Genomic DNA, 16,499 nt, shown 5'->3' on the forward strand with positions numbered 1-16,499 from the left:
CTTTGATGCACTAGTGGTGTTAATTTGGAATGGAATGCAGAGTTTATCCTGGAATAATTGGGACACGTTCGGACACTCTACTCTTTGACATTTACAGATATGGGTCTTAACATTGATCTTAGAGTGACTGGACTTGGTTACTCTTAGGTAGAAACTCAGTTCTATCAGAGCCTTGTTCTAATATTTTAGTAGACATTGCTCAAACATTTTAATCAATTATAAAAGGATGGAATCCTATTGAAAAATAACCGCTTAATTTAGATTGAAAAAGACTTTTTCTACAAGCCCAAAATGCTATAATATTTTAAGCTCTTAAATTCAGATTAAACAGTGGTTTGGGGTTGTGTAGGTTTCTGTTTTTTTTTCTTTCTTTCTTTTTTTTTTTTCTCCTTCCTTCTTTTGCTGAACCTTGTTTCACATCTAGATGCTGAAACAAAGACCTTGGGTTTTTTCTTATCTGTTGCTTTGTTAGAAGAAAATTGCCTAAGGAGTCAATTCTTTGGGAATGACTGCATCCTCTAAAGGACAGTCAAGGTTATCTGAGCATCTCACCTCTATAAACCTTGTACAGAGCTTATGGCTTCTTTTGAAGCCTGCTGGGTAATTAGAGCACTGCTTTCAAAGTGGTTTTTTATTTCTGACCTTCCTTGAATTTCAGTAAGAAAAATTAGGGAATGATTATCTCTGAGAATGTTTTTAGAGTACATTAGGACACTTTCCGGGATACATTTATTGGACCATTCCCAGCATCATTCTTTAATAGAGGTGGAATCCTGGACGGATTTTTAGATCTCTGTAATTTTTAGCCATTTGAAAAGCCCAGGTCTTTTATTAGCAACACAACTGAAAAAAATGGTCTTTGAGAACACAGCCTCTTCGGACCTAGCAAGAATTGCTTAAGAGCGCAGTGCCCAGTCTGCAGGAATGCTGCACGAAGGAAGCTGCTGCTTTGGTATTGGGAAGAAGAGAAATCACTGTAGTCTGCCCTCTGTCCCTGTGGGCTTTTAGCCACTGTGGATGAAAATATTTTTTTTTGGAAAGTATGGGTATATGTACTGAACAGGTAAAGCCTCTTTTTCTTGTCATCATTTTGTAAGTCATACTGTTTAACAACTATTTACTTAGCATTTACATTGTATTAGAGATTGTAAGTAAACTAGAGAAGATTCAAAGTATACCGGAGGAGGTGAGTAGGTGCGTGCAAATACTGCACCATTTCCCTTAAAAGACTTGAGCATCTGTGGATTTTGGTGTCCTTGGGGAATTCTGGAACCAGTTCTTCTATAGGTACCGTGAAGCTATTGTACAAATTACTAAGTATCCTCTGGTTTTCATTTCAGTCTTGGAAGTTGTTTTTCAAGATATATATATATATATATATATATATATATATATATTTTTTTTTTTTTTTTTTTTTCCCCTGAGGACTTAAATACCACAGAAATGTGCACCTTTAGCACAGTCCCTGTATGTCCCTGTATGGTGTTTTGATTTGGATGGGAGGTGTCCCCCAAAAGCTCTTGTGTGAGGTGATACAAGGAAACTTAGAGGTGAGAATGATTGGGTGATGAAAGCCTTAACCCAATCAGTGCATTAATCCCTTATTAGGGCTTAACTGAGTGGTGAGTGTAGGTGAGACTGGGAGGTGGGACCCTGGGGGTGTGCCTTGCGGGTGTATAGTTTATTCTTGTTGAGTGGAGCTCTTTATCTGCCTCCTGCTCATGTCCTGAGCTGCATTCCTTCACCATTCTTTTTTGCCATGATGTTCTGCCTCATCTTTAGCCCCAGGGAATGGAGCTGGCTGTCTTTGGGCTGAGATCTCTGCAACTATGATCCCCCAAATAAACTTCCCTCCTTAAAATTGTTCTTTTCAGGTCTTTTGGTCACAGCAGCAAAAAAAGTGACTAAAACATATGATATTCTAGACACTCTTAAATAAAGATAACTTCTGTTTAATAAGCTTGAATATGGCAGGTTTTTAGCTGGGGCTTAAATTCTGGATGGTATTCCAAGGCCAGCCACTTGTTGAGCTTTTACATTACAGCAGCTGAGCTTTGTCTCTTCAATTGCGTTGCTTAGTTTAGTAGCTGAAACCCCTGGGCACTTCAGTCATTTGTTTTAATAGCACTGAGATCTGATGTTGCTGGCGTGATACGGCTGTTAGGTTGGATTGGAGATTCCTGTATATCCATAATCAAGTGTTCAAGTCCACCCCAACAATAGAGGAGGAAGGCCACAGTCAAACAGTGTTGCACATCCATTGGTGACCTGACTCTTGGCTTTCTGGATGTGTTCTTTCTTAAGTACTCATACTCACTCACCCCGCCCTCCCTTCCTACTATCCTCCCTCCCACCCTCCCTCCCTGCTTCCCTCCCCTTCCCTGTCTCTCTCTCTCTCTCTCTTTCTCCTTAAGGGACATATAAAGAATTCCCTTCTTCTCAAAACAAAAGTTCAAAAGACCAACAAAGCCTGTAAAACCTTGTATTTTATATATAGTTTTATGTGTATCTTATTCAATCCATTGTCCTTTTATGTATTTTTTGAGTAACATTGTTCTAGAATATAAACATTGAATTGAGTAAGTATACTATTTTCCCTTTAAATTTTTTAAAATTGATTTTCTAAAAAATTAAAAAAATATATGTATATTTAGTTGGCAATGGACCTTTATTTATTTATATGTGGTACTGAGAATTGAACCCAGTACCTTGCATGTGTTGGGCAAGCTCTCTGCCTCTGAACCATAACCCCAGCCTCTGATATTTTCTTTTGAAATACCCTGTCAGAAATATAAAATAATGTTTATTGACAATAACCTCTGACTAAATTAGAAGCTTTATACATTAACACATTTGAATAGTTCACCAAGTATTATATTTTTGCTTTGAATTTTCCCTTTCTTAAATTGACAGTCATGTACTCACACGTAAGTGAGACATTATTTAAATGTTTCTGTTCAGTTTAATAATTTGCATCCCAGCCTTCTGCTTTCAAAGGGAGAGCAAATGGGAAAATTAACAAAAACTCTCTATTCTTTTCCTGAAAGTTAAATAAAAGAGAACAACATTGGTCACATTTGCTTATCTGATGAAGAGTTTGATGGTCTCACACATGAGAATAAAGTCATACTTTTTTGCTATGGAAAAAAAAATATATATATATGGGGAGATTTCAGTTCAACAGGTGTAAAATAACAGGAAAAAAATTGCATGGTGGCACATTGTTCTAGACATTTCTTAGTGTTAGGTGTTGTGGTAGCAAGAAACCCAGTGCACAGTCATGGTGCCTTGCCCTGACTTTCAGCAGGACAGTGGAGTGAGGTCAGTTAAATATTGGAAACCTGGAAGATGTTTACTCCCTGACTCTCCAGCCTGTGGGCTTGTGACGTGACCCCTGCTATCCTCTGATGTGATGTGTTTTCTCCTTGTTATTCTAACAAAGTGTATCTTCCTTACTACAGAAAGGGCATCTGTTTACAGCTGGCAGTATTCTCTTAATGGAGTTCATTGACAAAGACTATAGACTAAATTAAAGAAGGCCTTGATATTTTAAAACACCCCCCCAGAAGAAAGCAACTCACTTATTTACTCTGAGAACACTTGAGAGGATTCTTTCAGTAAACCAAAATTCAAGTTTCACAGTGGCATTGGTGACACAAAAGGGAGACAATTCAAATAATACACAAAATGTTTTTAATGTAAATGCTGACTGTAATACAAAAAACCATTAAAAATGTGTAGTAGCAAAGGGATGATTGTGGAGGCTTTTATCTTTTGCTGTGAATAATTTGAATTGAGGTTGGTAGATCCTGAGGTCACTTCAGAATTATTTCGTTATGCTTATTTATTATTCAAAGCCCTCGCCTTCATTCTTAAAAGAAAGTGATGTAAAATCCTTTGACCTAGCCAGCATTTTCACCAGCCTGTGGAAGTGTGATATGGTTCCTTCACCTTTACTAATGCTGTTGTATGCTGCTTCACTTCATTAGGAACAACTTATTCTCACTAATTCTTATCTGTATGTTCTCCAGAACATAGTAAGCTGCCCTCATCAAATAGCCTCTTTTAAACTCATTCTGATGACAAATAGAGCACATAGTGGTAGGAATTTGAGTTAAGCTGTCTTTGGAGGGATGCTTCATTTTCTAATACCTGGTCATTTGGGGAAGGAGTGACTGAATTTGTTTGGATATCATTTTCTATAATAGTATCACAGTGTAGTTTTATAATGGTGTCATGTTTCTCACTTTTTAGACTGATAAAATTTGGTAATTCGAACAAAAATTTAACAAATCAGAAAACATGGAAGAGAGAACATGAACCGTCTGGATGTAGGTAGACTGCTAGGTCAAGGTGGGCACTGTGTGGAGCTCACCCTCACCAGTCCTACCCCTGCCTGCTTTAAACAGTTGGGTGTGCAGAAACACTTTTGAAGATCTGGCCTCTGGAAACAACAGGTCTCAGGTGGAACTAGAGGTGAAGCCTGGTATTTATTGCAAGTTCTTCATGGTCTCCCAAAGGGCTTGGGAAACTTGAAACTCTTAGTGATAGGGGTAATTGTTTAAAATCTGGACTTTATTTTAATGTTTTGTCAGTACTTAAGCATATTTTGTGTAAGGAAGTTGTAAATATCTTTCCTAGATTTAATTGCCTTTCATCAAAATCACATGTACACAATTAAGGTCATATGGTGAATGGGGTCTTATATGTGGGAAGTCCAGGATTCTGTGTTCTACAGGCGTTGATGCTTATGGGAGGAGAGCTTTATTATGCCTTTTTGGAAAGGATGTTTAAGCAAGAGAATGTAGAGATGAATGCTCTAAGCTTCAAGAAAGTTACTACTTATATTTCCCCAAATATGCCATGCATGCTCTCTTATGAGTAGATGATAGGGAACCCATGAGCAGCCCTTCGGCATAGCAGCCTTTGGAGCAGGGGATAATTCCCGAGCTGTTGTTTGTCTCAGCCCATGACCAGCTTTGTGTACAGCCTGTAATACCTTCTTTAATAAAAATGGATTGTTGGGAACTTGAGATGAGCCTTCAGTAGGTTAAATAATGAATGGTTGCTGAAGAGCTAATAGACTTCTGATTTTTTTCAGGGAGTCTTTCCTTCCTTCCTCCCTCCCTCCCTCCCTCCCTCTTCTTGTCTTTTCTTCCCTCCTCCTCCTCCTCTTCCTCCTCCTCTTCTTCTTCTTCTCTACTTCATTCAGTAACTGACCCTTTTCTTTTACTGACTTATCCCCCACCCGACCCCACCCCACCCCACCACCAAGTCAGTTGGAAAATAAATGGTTTTGAGAAATTGAGTAGGTAACATTTGATGAATATCTGAATTTGTGCTAGGTTTGTGGGCAGAGTAGAATGCAGAAGAGATAAATGATGCTCTCCCAGACCCTGATTTTCTGGAGGTTTACTATACAAAGGGGACCCTCTTCATTATTGTTACATATGCAATATGCTGGGCTTTATGGGACAGTTAAGCTTTCATTTTCACATTTACTTGGGCCACTGGCGGGAAAGGGTTCTTAGTGGTTAAAAGGGCATATGTCTGTTTTAATTTAGCGATGCTAGCGTAATTTTAACATTTCTGTGCAAATTCTTCTTTCATTTATTTTCAAGCGTTTAGCCTGGATAAAAAAATATTTGTGTAGCTTTCACCAATAATAATGACTAGTACCAGCTGAAGCTTCATCTAGCCGTTTAAGTAGACAGTCTTCTGCTCCATTTGTGATGTGTGGTTGTTCCTGGGAGTTTGTCTTCTTGCATTTGATTAGTTTTTTTTTTTTGGTTTAAGTTTTATTGTTGTTATTTTTCCTTCCAGTTTTAAAAATTGTGGTAAAGTACATATAACATAAAATTTACCATCTTAGCTGTTTTTCTCTTTTTGCATTGTTGGAGATCAAACCGAAGACCTTGTGCGTATGCTAGACAAGCACCCTACCACTGAGCCACATCCTCAACCCTGTCTTAGCCATTTTTAAGTGTACAACTATACGTATTAAATAATATTTACAGTGTTGTACCACCATTAGCACCATCTGTCTCCATAAGTCTTTTCATCTTGTGAAACTGAAAGCCTATATCCCTTAAACAAATAAACACCTATCCCTCCCCTTAGCTGCCTAGCTCCTGGCAACCAACAATCTCTACTTTGCGTCTTTATGGTTTTGACTACATTAAATATGTCATCTAAATAAAAACAGCAACAACAACACAAAAAGTATGTCATCTAAGTGAAATCATACAGTATTTGTCTTTTTGTGACTGACTTACTTCACCTGGCATAATGCTTGAAGGTTCAACTGTATAGTAGTATATGTCAGAGTATCTTTCTTTTCACAACTGAGTAATAATCCTTTGTATGTATACACCACATTTTGTTTATCCATTCCACCATAGAAGATTGAGTTGCTTTCATGTGTTTGCTTTTCTGAAGGATGTTGTTATGAATGTGGTATACAAATACCTCTTGACACTTTGTTTTGAATAATTTGGGCTGTAAACTTAGAAGTGGAATTGTTAGATGTCTTGATCAGCTTTTCATTGCTGTGACCAAAATATTCAACAAGAACAACCTGAGCAAAAGTTTATTTTGGCTCATGGTTTCAGAGGTTTAGTCTATGCCTGGCTGGCTCCATTGCTCTGGGCCTGAGGCAAGGCAGAACACCATGCAGAAGAGCATAGCTACTCTGCTCATGGCATCCAGTAAGTCATTTAATCTCTGTAGTTTCTTGCATTAACACAGGAGCTTTTGAGTGACACCTCATATCCAAACTATAACATTCTGCTTCTGGTTCCTGAAAGTTCATGTCCATCTTGCAATGCACAGTGCATTTAGTCCATCTCCAAGAGTCCTGTTATTCTTAACAGTTCCAGCATTGCCCAAAAGTCCAAGTCTCATCTGAGTCTCAAGGCAAACTCTTTACTGTGAACCCCCGTAATGATCAAAAGCAGGTTACATATGTCCGATATACAGTGTCACAAAGTAAACATTACCATTCCAAGAGGGAGAAATAGGAGCACAGAAAGAAGGGATGGGACCAGATAAAGACTGAAACCCAGCTGGGTGAACAAGTCCTACTGCTGCACATTCAGCATCTGGGGCATATGGTGGCAAGATGTGATCTTCAGAGGACTTGGGCCGCCCCACCATTGTGGCCTTGTCAGTTGCTGCATACATCTCTTCTCTTAGGCTGGCTCTTTCCAGAGCCAGCAGCTTTCCTCTGCAGATGTTTCATGTTACTGGCATCTTTTAATCTTGGCGGGAGGGGGAGGTTCTCTACTGCAGCTTTGGCTACCTTCTCACAGCTTTACACCTTGCCCTCTCAGGAGCAGCCTGCAGGGATTCTGATCCTATAGTTTGACTGGCTTCCCAGGCCTTCCTATGAAATGGTGGAAGCTTCCATGACCTCCTAACTCTGGCATTCTTGCCTGAACCAGCACTATAAGGCCCATGCATGCATGGTCTGTCATCACCTTGAGCAGTAGCTGGAGCCCTTGAACCAAGGCTGCAGTGGCCTGTGAGTGCCTTGGTGACTGAGCACAGTGAACACTGACCAGGGTGCCCTTAAAATCTCTTAAGTGTTTTCATTTCTGTATCCTTGAGCCTGCAGTGAGTGTAGTTTTGCTGATTCCTAAAATTCCCTCAAGGCATCTTTCCTATCGTCTCTGAGCAAACTAGTTAACTGCTCCTTAGTGGTAGTAATCTCTTCCACGAAAACACCTTGCTAGGCCCCAGTTTTACATGTATCTCTCATCTAACCAAACTTCAAGTTTTTCAAATCCGTCTGCTCTTTTATCTGCTCCTGATTCTCACAGCAAACCTGGCTAAAAGTAGCTAGCAATATCCATCCCATCACCTAAATGCTGTGCTGTCTTAAAATTTCCTCCTCCAGTTTAATTAGTCCATCACCTTTAAATTTAGATGCATAGAAAGTTTCAGGACATGGACAAAATAGACAACCCTTTGTCAGAATGTAACATGAATGACCTCTAGTTTGATTTCCAGTAGAATCCCTATTCCCCTCTGAAAGCTCATGAGCACAGTCTTTACAGTCTGCATTCCTACCTACATTCTGATTTTGTGAACTTCCACCAGAGTTGCCCATTAAGCTCTGCTTACAACATTCTGAGGCTTCTCCAGCCTGAATCTCCAAAATTTCTAAATTCCTCCCACAAACTAGTTTCAAAGACTTCAGATCCACATTGGTCACGTGTAATCATAGTAATGACCCTGCTTCTTAGTACCTGTTTCTGTGTTAGTCAGGTTTTAATTGCTGTGACCAGAATACCCAACAAGAATAACTTAAAGGAGAAAAAGTCTATTTTGACTCATGGTTTCAGAGGTTATTCCATGATCAGCTGGCTTCATTGCTCTAGGCTGAAGGTGAAGCAGAACATGATGGTAGAAGAGTGTGGCCTGAGGAGAGCTCCTCTATGCATGGCAACCAGGAAAGAGAGAGAGAGAGAGAGAGAGAGAGAGAGAGAGAGAGAGAGGGAGGAGAGAAGGGAGAGAGGGGAGAGAGGAGACAGAGGAGAAGAGGAGAGGAGGAGAGGAGGAGAAGGTAAAGAGGCCTCAGAGAAGGTAAAACTTTGTAAGACATGTCTCCACTGACCCACCTCCTCCAGCCACGCCCACCTGCCTGCAGTTACCACCTAGTACAGTAGTACAGTAGTCCTTTTTAATTACTAATCCATCAAATGGATTAATCTACTGATAATGTTACACTTTCATAATTAATTATTTCATCTCTGAACATTCTGGCAATAATACAGGAGCTTTTGGGGAACATCTCATTTCCAAATCAACACTGGCTCATATGGTAATTCAATGTGAAAAATTTTGAGGAACCATTGAACCTTTTTCCATAGCAGCTGTACTATTTTACCTTTCTTCCAAGTATGCACAAAGGTTCCAACTTTTCCACATCTTTGCCAACACTTTATTTTTGTTGTGACATTACTAATGGATGTGAAATAGTAATGGTTTTGATTTGCATTTTGCTAATGATTAGTGAGTGTTGGTTATACAGGGAAGATGTTGAGTGTCTTTTCATGTGTATATTATTAGTTGTATATCTTTTGAGAAATGCTTATTTGAGTACTTAATCTATTTTTTGGAATCAGTTTGGGTTTTTTTGGTGATGATTCTTGACTGTATAGACTGAATATAGTAATCCTTTATCAGATATGATTTGGAAATACTTTTCTTCTATTCTGCAGGCTGCCCTTTTACTCTGTTTGATGGTCTTTTTTTTTTTTTTGTGGTACTGGGAATTTAACTCTGTACCTCACAAATGCTAGGTTTATACTCTACTACTGAGCTACATCACAGCCCTTTTTATTTTATTTTGAGACAGGGTCTTCTTGCTAAGTTGCTGAAGCTGACCTTGAACTTGTTTTACTCCTGCTTCAACCTCCTGGGTAGCTGGAATTACAGGTGTGTGTGTCTCCTGCCTGGGCTTGCTTTTTATTTTCCCCCTTTTTTTCTTTGAATTTAAAAAATTTTTTTTGGGTTTTCTGCATATAAGAATGTATCATCTATGAACAGAGGTAATTTTACTTCTTCCTTTCCAATTTGAATGCCTTTATTTCTTTTTCATGTCTTATTGCTTTGGCTAGAACTTCTGATACTGTGTTGACTGGAAGTGGTGAATGGGTGCACCCTTGCCTTTTGTTCCTGATCTTTGAAGAAAAATTTTCAGTTGTTCACCAGAGGATGATATTTGCTCTGGGTTTTTCATATATGGCTTACATTATGTTAAACTTGTTTTTTTCTATTCCTAATTTGTTGAGTATTCTGCCCTGAAAATGGATTTAGTTTTATCAAATGCCTTTTTTCTACATCAATTAAGATGATCATATGGGGGATTTTTTTTTTTTTTCTCTTCATTCTGTTAGTTTGAAGTTGTTCTATTTGTTGGCATGCAATTGTTGACTCTTAAAACCTTTTTTATTTCTGGGGAATCAGTAGTAATACCCTCACTTTCATTTCTGACTTTAGTAATATGAAATTTCCCTCTTTATTTCTTAGATCATCTAACTAAATCTTTGTCAATTGTGTTGATTTTTCTAAAGAATAAACTTTCGATTTCATTGATTTTTTTTCCCTGTTGTTTTTCTACTATTTTGTTTATTATTGCTCTAATATTTATTATTTTCTCCCTTCTACTAGCTTAGTTCAGGTTAGTTCATTGTTCTCTTTCTACTTTTGTAAGTTATAAAGCTAGTTGGTTGATTTCAGATCTTGGTTTTTATATAAGCATTTATTGCTATAAATTACCTCTTAGTCCTGCATTTCTGCATTCCACAGTTTTAGCATGCTGTGTTTTCATTTTCATTCATCTCTTAAGTATTTTAAAAATTTTCTCTGTGATTCTTCTTTCCTTCATTGTTTGAGAATATGGTGTTCAATTTCTGTAGTTTTGTAAATTTTGTAATTGTACTTCTATTACTGATTTCTAACTTCATCCTGTTTTAGATGGAGAAGTTGTTTTGTGTGCTATCTTTTAAGATCTGTTGAGATTTAGTTCATGGTCCAGTGTGTTTTATTCTGGAAAACATGCCACGTGTATTCGAGAAGAATGTGTATTCTTTGTTGTTGGCTAGAATGTTCTGTGAATAGGTTGAGTTGGTTTCTTGTGTCCTTTTTTTTCTTTTAAACTTATGTTTAGTCCACTTGTTCTACCCTTTGTTAAGACTAGATATAAAATCTATAATTACTATTGTAGAACTGTATTTCTCCCATATTTGTCAAGTTTGTTTTATGTATTTTCTGGTCTTTCATTAGGTACATACATTTTTTAAATTATGTATAATTTTAATAATTATATTCTTGCTGTATTGGACCATTTATTAATACACACTATCCTTCTTTGCCTCACATAAAGTCTTGATTCAGTCTGTTTTGGTGGGACATGGTAGCACTTACCTGTATTCCCAATGATGCAAGAGGCTGAGGCAGGAGGATTCAAATTTGAGGCTAACTTCAGTAACTTGTAAGGTCCTTAGCAACTTAGTGAGACCCTTTGTCACAATGAAAAAGGACTAGAAATGTAGCCTGGTACCAAAAAAAAAAAAAAAAAAAAAAAAGAAAGAAAGACAGAAAAAAAAAATGGCCTATTTTGTGTAATATTAGTGTAGTCATCCCAGTTCTCTTCTGGTTAGTATTTGGTTTGCTTAAAAATACTTTCTTCTGGTCTGTTACTTTCAGTCGTTGAATCTTAAGTGAGTCTCGTAGGTAGCATGTGATTGGATGGTTGGATCACTTTTTTGGGCTTGTTTATTGTCAGTTCTGCTGTTCTGTTTCTCGACTGGAGAGTTTAATCCATTTCCACTTCAAGTATTTACTGATAAGGAGGACTCAAGCTGTGTGAAGTTGGGTTGTTTTCTGTGTGCCTTGTTACTGTTTTGTCCCTCATGTTTTACATTGCTGTCTTCTTTTTTATATTTAGTTGATTTTTTTCTGTAGTGAAATCTTTATGTTCCTTTCTCATTTTGTCTTACATGTATATTCCGCAGCTATTTTCTTTGTGGTTACCATGGAAATTAGATTTGACATCCTAAAGTTATAACACCCTAGTTCAATTTATACCAGCTTAAGTGCAGTAACATACAAAACCCGTGCTCTTCTAAGTTCTGTCCCCATCCATTTTGGTTTTGCTGTCACAAAATTGCATCTTTGTATATTGCGTGCCCCCCAAATATTAACTAATAATGAATTAGTAAGAGAGTAGTACATTTGTTCTTAAATCATGTAAAAAGCAAAATATGAATTTATAACCAGGCATGTGACTCAGCACTACTTGGGAGACTGAGGCAGAAGGATCATACATTTGATGCTAGCATGGGCAATTTAGCAGGCCCTGGATTCAAAATTTAAAAAAAGAGAAAAAAGAAAGAAGGCTGCAGATAGCTCATAGAGCAATCAACTTGAATGCACAAGGTCCTGGGGTTCCATCCCTAGTACTGTGAGGGAAAAAAAAAGTAGAGTTAAATAATATAGCTTTTAGACTATTTTTCAAAATGTGTTAGTCTCTTAAATCATGTAAAAAAACCAAAAAGTACAGTTATTTACTGTTGTTACAGTAATGTTAGCCTTTATCATTGCACACACATTTACCTTCATTGAGGTATTTATTTCTTTATATGATTTTAAGTTACTGCCCAGTGTCTTTCCTTTCACCCTGCAGTACTCCTCTGGGCAATATTTCCCGAGCTTTTTTTTTTTTTTTTTTTTTTTTTTTCTTTTTTTTATTTATTTATTTATTTATTTATTTATTTTTTTACGTTTACATAGGGTAATGATGTTTATTATATTTTTCCCCTCCCCCCCACCCCTCCCACCCCTCCCACCCCTCCCACCCCTCTTTTCCCTCTACACAGTCCTTCTTTCCTTCATTCTTACTGCTCTCCTTAGCCTAACTCTAAACCTAACCCTAAACCTAATGCTAGCCCGTCCCACCCCCCATTATATGTCCTCATCCGCTTATCAGCGAGATCATTCGTCCTTTAGTTTTTTGAGATTGGCTTATCTCACTTAGCATGATATTCTCCAATTTCGACCATTTGCCTACAAATGCCATAATTTTATCATTCTTCATTGCGGAGTAATATTCCATTGTATAAATATGCCACAGTTTCTTTATCCATTCATCAACCGAAGGACATCTAGGTTGGTTCCACAATCTGGCTATGGTGAATTGAGCAGCAATGAACATTGATGTGGCTGTATCTCTGTAGTATGCTGCTTTTAAGTCCTTTGGGTATAGGCCAAGGAGTGGGATAGCTGGGTCAAATGGTGTTTCCATTCCAAGCTTTCTGAGGAATCTCCACACTGCTTTCCAGAGTGGTTGCACTAATTTGCAACCCCACCAGCAATGTATGAGTGTTCCTTTTTCACCACATCCTCGCCAACACCTATTGTTGCTTGTATTCTTGATAATCGCCATTCTAATTGGGGTGAGATGGAATCTTAGGGTAGTTTTGATTTGCATTTCCCTTATTACTAGGGATGTTGAACATTTTTCATATATCTGGTGATTACTTGTACATCTTCTTCTGTGAAGTGTCTGTTCATTTCCTTAGCCCATTTGTTGGTTGGATTATTTGTATTCTTCGTGTAGAGTTTTTTGAGTTCTTTATAGATTCTGGAAATTAGCGCTCTATCTGAGGTATGGTTGGCAAAGATATTCTCCCACTCTGTAGGCTCTCTCTTCACATTTCTGATAGTTTCCTTTGCTGACAGAAAGCTTTTTAGTTTGAATCTATCCCAGTTGTTTATTCTTGCTTTTATTTCTTGTGCTATGGGAGTCCTGTTAAGGAAGTCTGATCCTGAGCCAACAAGTTGAAGATTTGGACCTACTTTTTCTTCTGTAAGATGCAGGGTCTCTGGTCTGATTCCGAGGTCCTTGATCCATTTTGAGTTGAGTTTTGTGTAGGGTGAGAGATAGGGGTTTAGTTTCATTCTATTGCATATAGTTTTCCAGTTTTCCCAGCACCATTTGTTGAAGAGGCTATCTTTTCTCCATTGCATATTGTTGGAACCTTTGTCTAGTATGAGAAAATTGTATTTATTTGGGTTTGTGTCCATGTCCTCTATTCTGTACCATTGATCTACCTGTCTATTTTGGTACCAATACCATGCCGTTTTTGTTACTATTGCTTTGTAGTAGAGTTGAAGATCTGGTATTGCAATACCCCCTGCTTCGCTCTTGCTACTGAGGATTGCTTTAGCTATTCTAGGTTTTTTATTCTTCCAGATGAATTTCATAATTGCTTGCTCTATTTCTGCGAGGTACATCATTGGGATTTTAATTGGAATTGCATTGAATCTGTATAGAACTTTAGGTAGTATAGCCATTTTGACGATATTAATTCTGCCTATCCAGGAACATGGGAGATCTTTCCATCTTCTAAGGTTTTCTTGAATTTCTTTCTTTAGTGTTCTGTAGTTCTCATTGTAGAGGTCTTTCACCTCTTTTGTGAGATTGATTCCCAAGTATTTTATTTTCTTCGATGCTATTGTGAATGGGGTAGTTTTCCTAATTTCTCTTTCTGAAGATTCATCACTTATGTATAAAAATGCATTGGATTTATGAGCATTGATCTTGTAACCTGCTACTTTACTGAATTCACTTATGAGTTCTAAAAGTTTTCTGGTGGAATTTCCAGGTTCCTCTAAATATATAATCATGTCATCAGCGAACAGGGATAGTTTGAGTTCTTCTTTTCCTATTCGTATCCCTTTAATTTCTTTGGTTTGTCTGATTGCTCTGGCTAGAGTCTCAAGGACGATGTTGAATAGAAGCGGTGAAAGAGGGCATCCCTGCCTTGTTCCAGTTTTTAGGGGGAACGCTTTCAGTTTTTCACCATTTAGAATGATATTAGCCATGGGCTTAGCGTAGATGGCCTTTATAATGTTTAGGAATGTTCCCATTACCCCAATTTTTTCTAGTGTTTTGAGCATGAAGGGATGCTGTATTTTATCAAATGCTTTTTCTGCATCTATTGAAATAATCATGTGATTCTTAACTTTAAGTCTGTTGATATGGTGAATGACATTTATTGATTTCCGAATGTTGAACCAACCTTGCATCCCTGGGATAAAACCCACTTGATCGTGGTGCACTATCTTTTTAATATATATTTGTATGCGATTTGCTAAAATTTTGTTGAGAATTTTTGCATCGATGTTCATTAAGGATATTGGTCTGAAATTTTCTTTCCTCGATGTGTCTCTGTCTGGTTTAGGTATCAGGGTGATATTGGCTTCATAGAACGAGTTTGGTAGGGTTCCCTCCTCTTCTATTTCATGGAATAGTTTGAGGAGTATTGGAATGAGCTCTTCTTTAAAGGTTTTGTAGAACTCGGCTGAGAACCCATCTGGTCCTGGACTTTTCTTTGTTGGTAGGCTTTTGATGACCTCTTCTATTTCATTGCTTGAAATTGGTTTATTTAAGTTGTGTATGTCCTCCTCGTTCAGTTTAGGTAGTTCATATGTCTCTAGAAATTTGTTGATGTCTTCAAGGTTTTCTGTTTTGTTGGAGTATAGATTTTCGAAATAGCTTCTAATTATGTTTTGTATTTCACTCGTGTCTGTTGTGATGTTTCCTTGTTCATTCCGAATTTTAGTAATTTGAGTTTTCTCCCTCTTTCTCTTTGTTAGTGTGGCTAAGGGTTTATCAATTTTATTTATTTTTTCAAAGAACCAACTATTTATTTTATTAATTTTTCCGATTGTTTCTTTTGTTTCGATTTCGTTGATTTCGGCTCTGATTTTAACTATTTCCTGTCTTCTACTACTTTTGGTATTGGTCTGCTCTTCTTTTTCTAGTGCTTTGAGCTATAGTGTTAAGTCGTTTATTTGTTGATTTCTACTTCTTTTTTTGAATGCACCCCATGAAATAAATCTTCCTCTAAGTACTGCTTTCATAGTGTCCCAGAGATTTTGATATGATGTGTCTTTGTTCTCGTTTACTTCTAAGAATTTTTTTATTTCCCTCCTGATGTCTTCTGTTATCCATTCATCATATAATAGTGTATTATTTAGTCTCCAGGTATTGGAGAAGTTTCTGTTTTTTATTCTGTCATTTATTTCTAATTTCAATCCATTATGATCTGATAGAGTACAAGGTAGTATCTCTATCTTCTTGTATTTACTAACAGTAGCTTTGTGGCATAAAATATGGTCTATTTTAGAGAAGGATCCATGTGCTGCTGAGAAGAAAGTGTATTCATTCTGTGTTGGATGGTATATTCTATATATGTCCGTTAAGTCTAAATTGCTGATTGTGTTGTTGAGATCTATAGTTTCTTTATTCAATTTTTGTTTGGACGATCTATCCAGTGGTGAGAGAGGTGTGTTAAAATCGCCTAGTATTATTGTGTTGTGGTCTATTTGGTTTCTGGAATTGAGAAGGATTTGTTTGACGTACGTGGATGAGCCAATGTTCGGGGCATAGATATTTATGATTGTTATGTCTTGCTGATTTATGCTTCCCTTAAGCAGCATGTAATGTCCTTCTTTATCCCTTCTGACTAGTTTTGGTTTGAAGTCCACATTATCTGAGATGAGGATGGATACTCCAGCTTTTTTGCTGTGTCCGTGTGCATGGTATGTTTTTCCCCATCCTTTCACCTTTAGTCTATGGGTGTCTGTTTCTATGAGATGAGTCTCTTGCAGGCAGCGTATTGTTGGATTTTTCTTTTTAATCCAATCTGCCAGTCTGTGTCTTTTGATTGATGAATTCAGGCCATTAACATTCAGGGTTATTATTGTGATATGATTTGTATTCCCAGTCAATTGACTCATATTTGTTTTTGACATGATTTGGTTTCTCCTTTATTTGGCTATTCCTTTAGGCTAGTGCCTCCTGTTGCTGATTTGCATCGTTGTTTTTCATCTCTTCCTCATGGAATATTTTGCTGAGAATGTTCTGTAATGCTGGCTTTCTTTTTGTAAATTCCTTTAGCTTTTGTTTATCATGGAAGGATCTT

General features: G+C 37.4%; 1 protein-coding gene across 1 annotated transcript in view; it reads left to right on the forward strand.

The window, feature by feature from the left end:
- The window catches only part of Sipa1l1 (signal induced proliferation associated 1 like 1), a 367,944-nt gene that overhangs the window by 85,922 nt on the left and 265,523 nt on the right, over positions 1 to 16,499 (forward strand).

The sequence above is a fragment of the Sciurus carolinensis genome, chromosome 2 (genome assembly GCF_902686445.1).
Source record: "Sciurus carolinensis chromosome 2, mSciCar1.2, whole genome shotgun sequence".
NCBI lineage: Eukaryota > Metazoa > Chordata > Mammalia > Rodentia > Sciuridae > Sciurus > Sciurus carolinensis.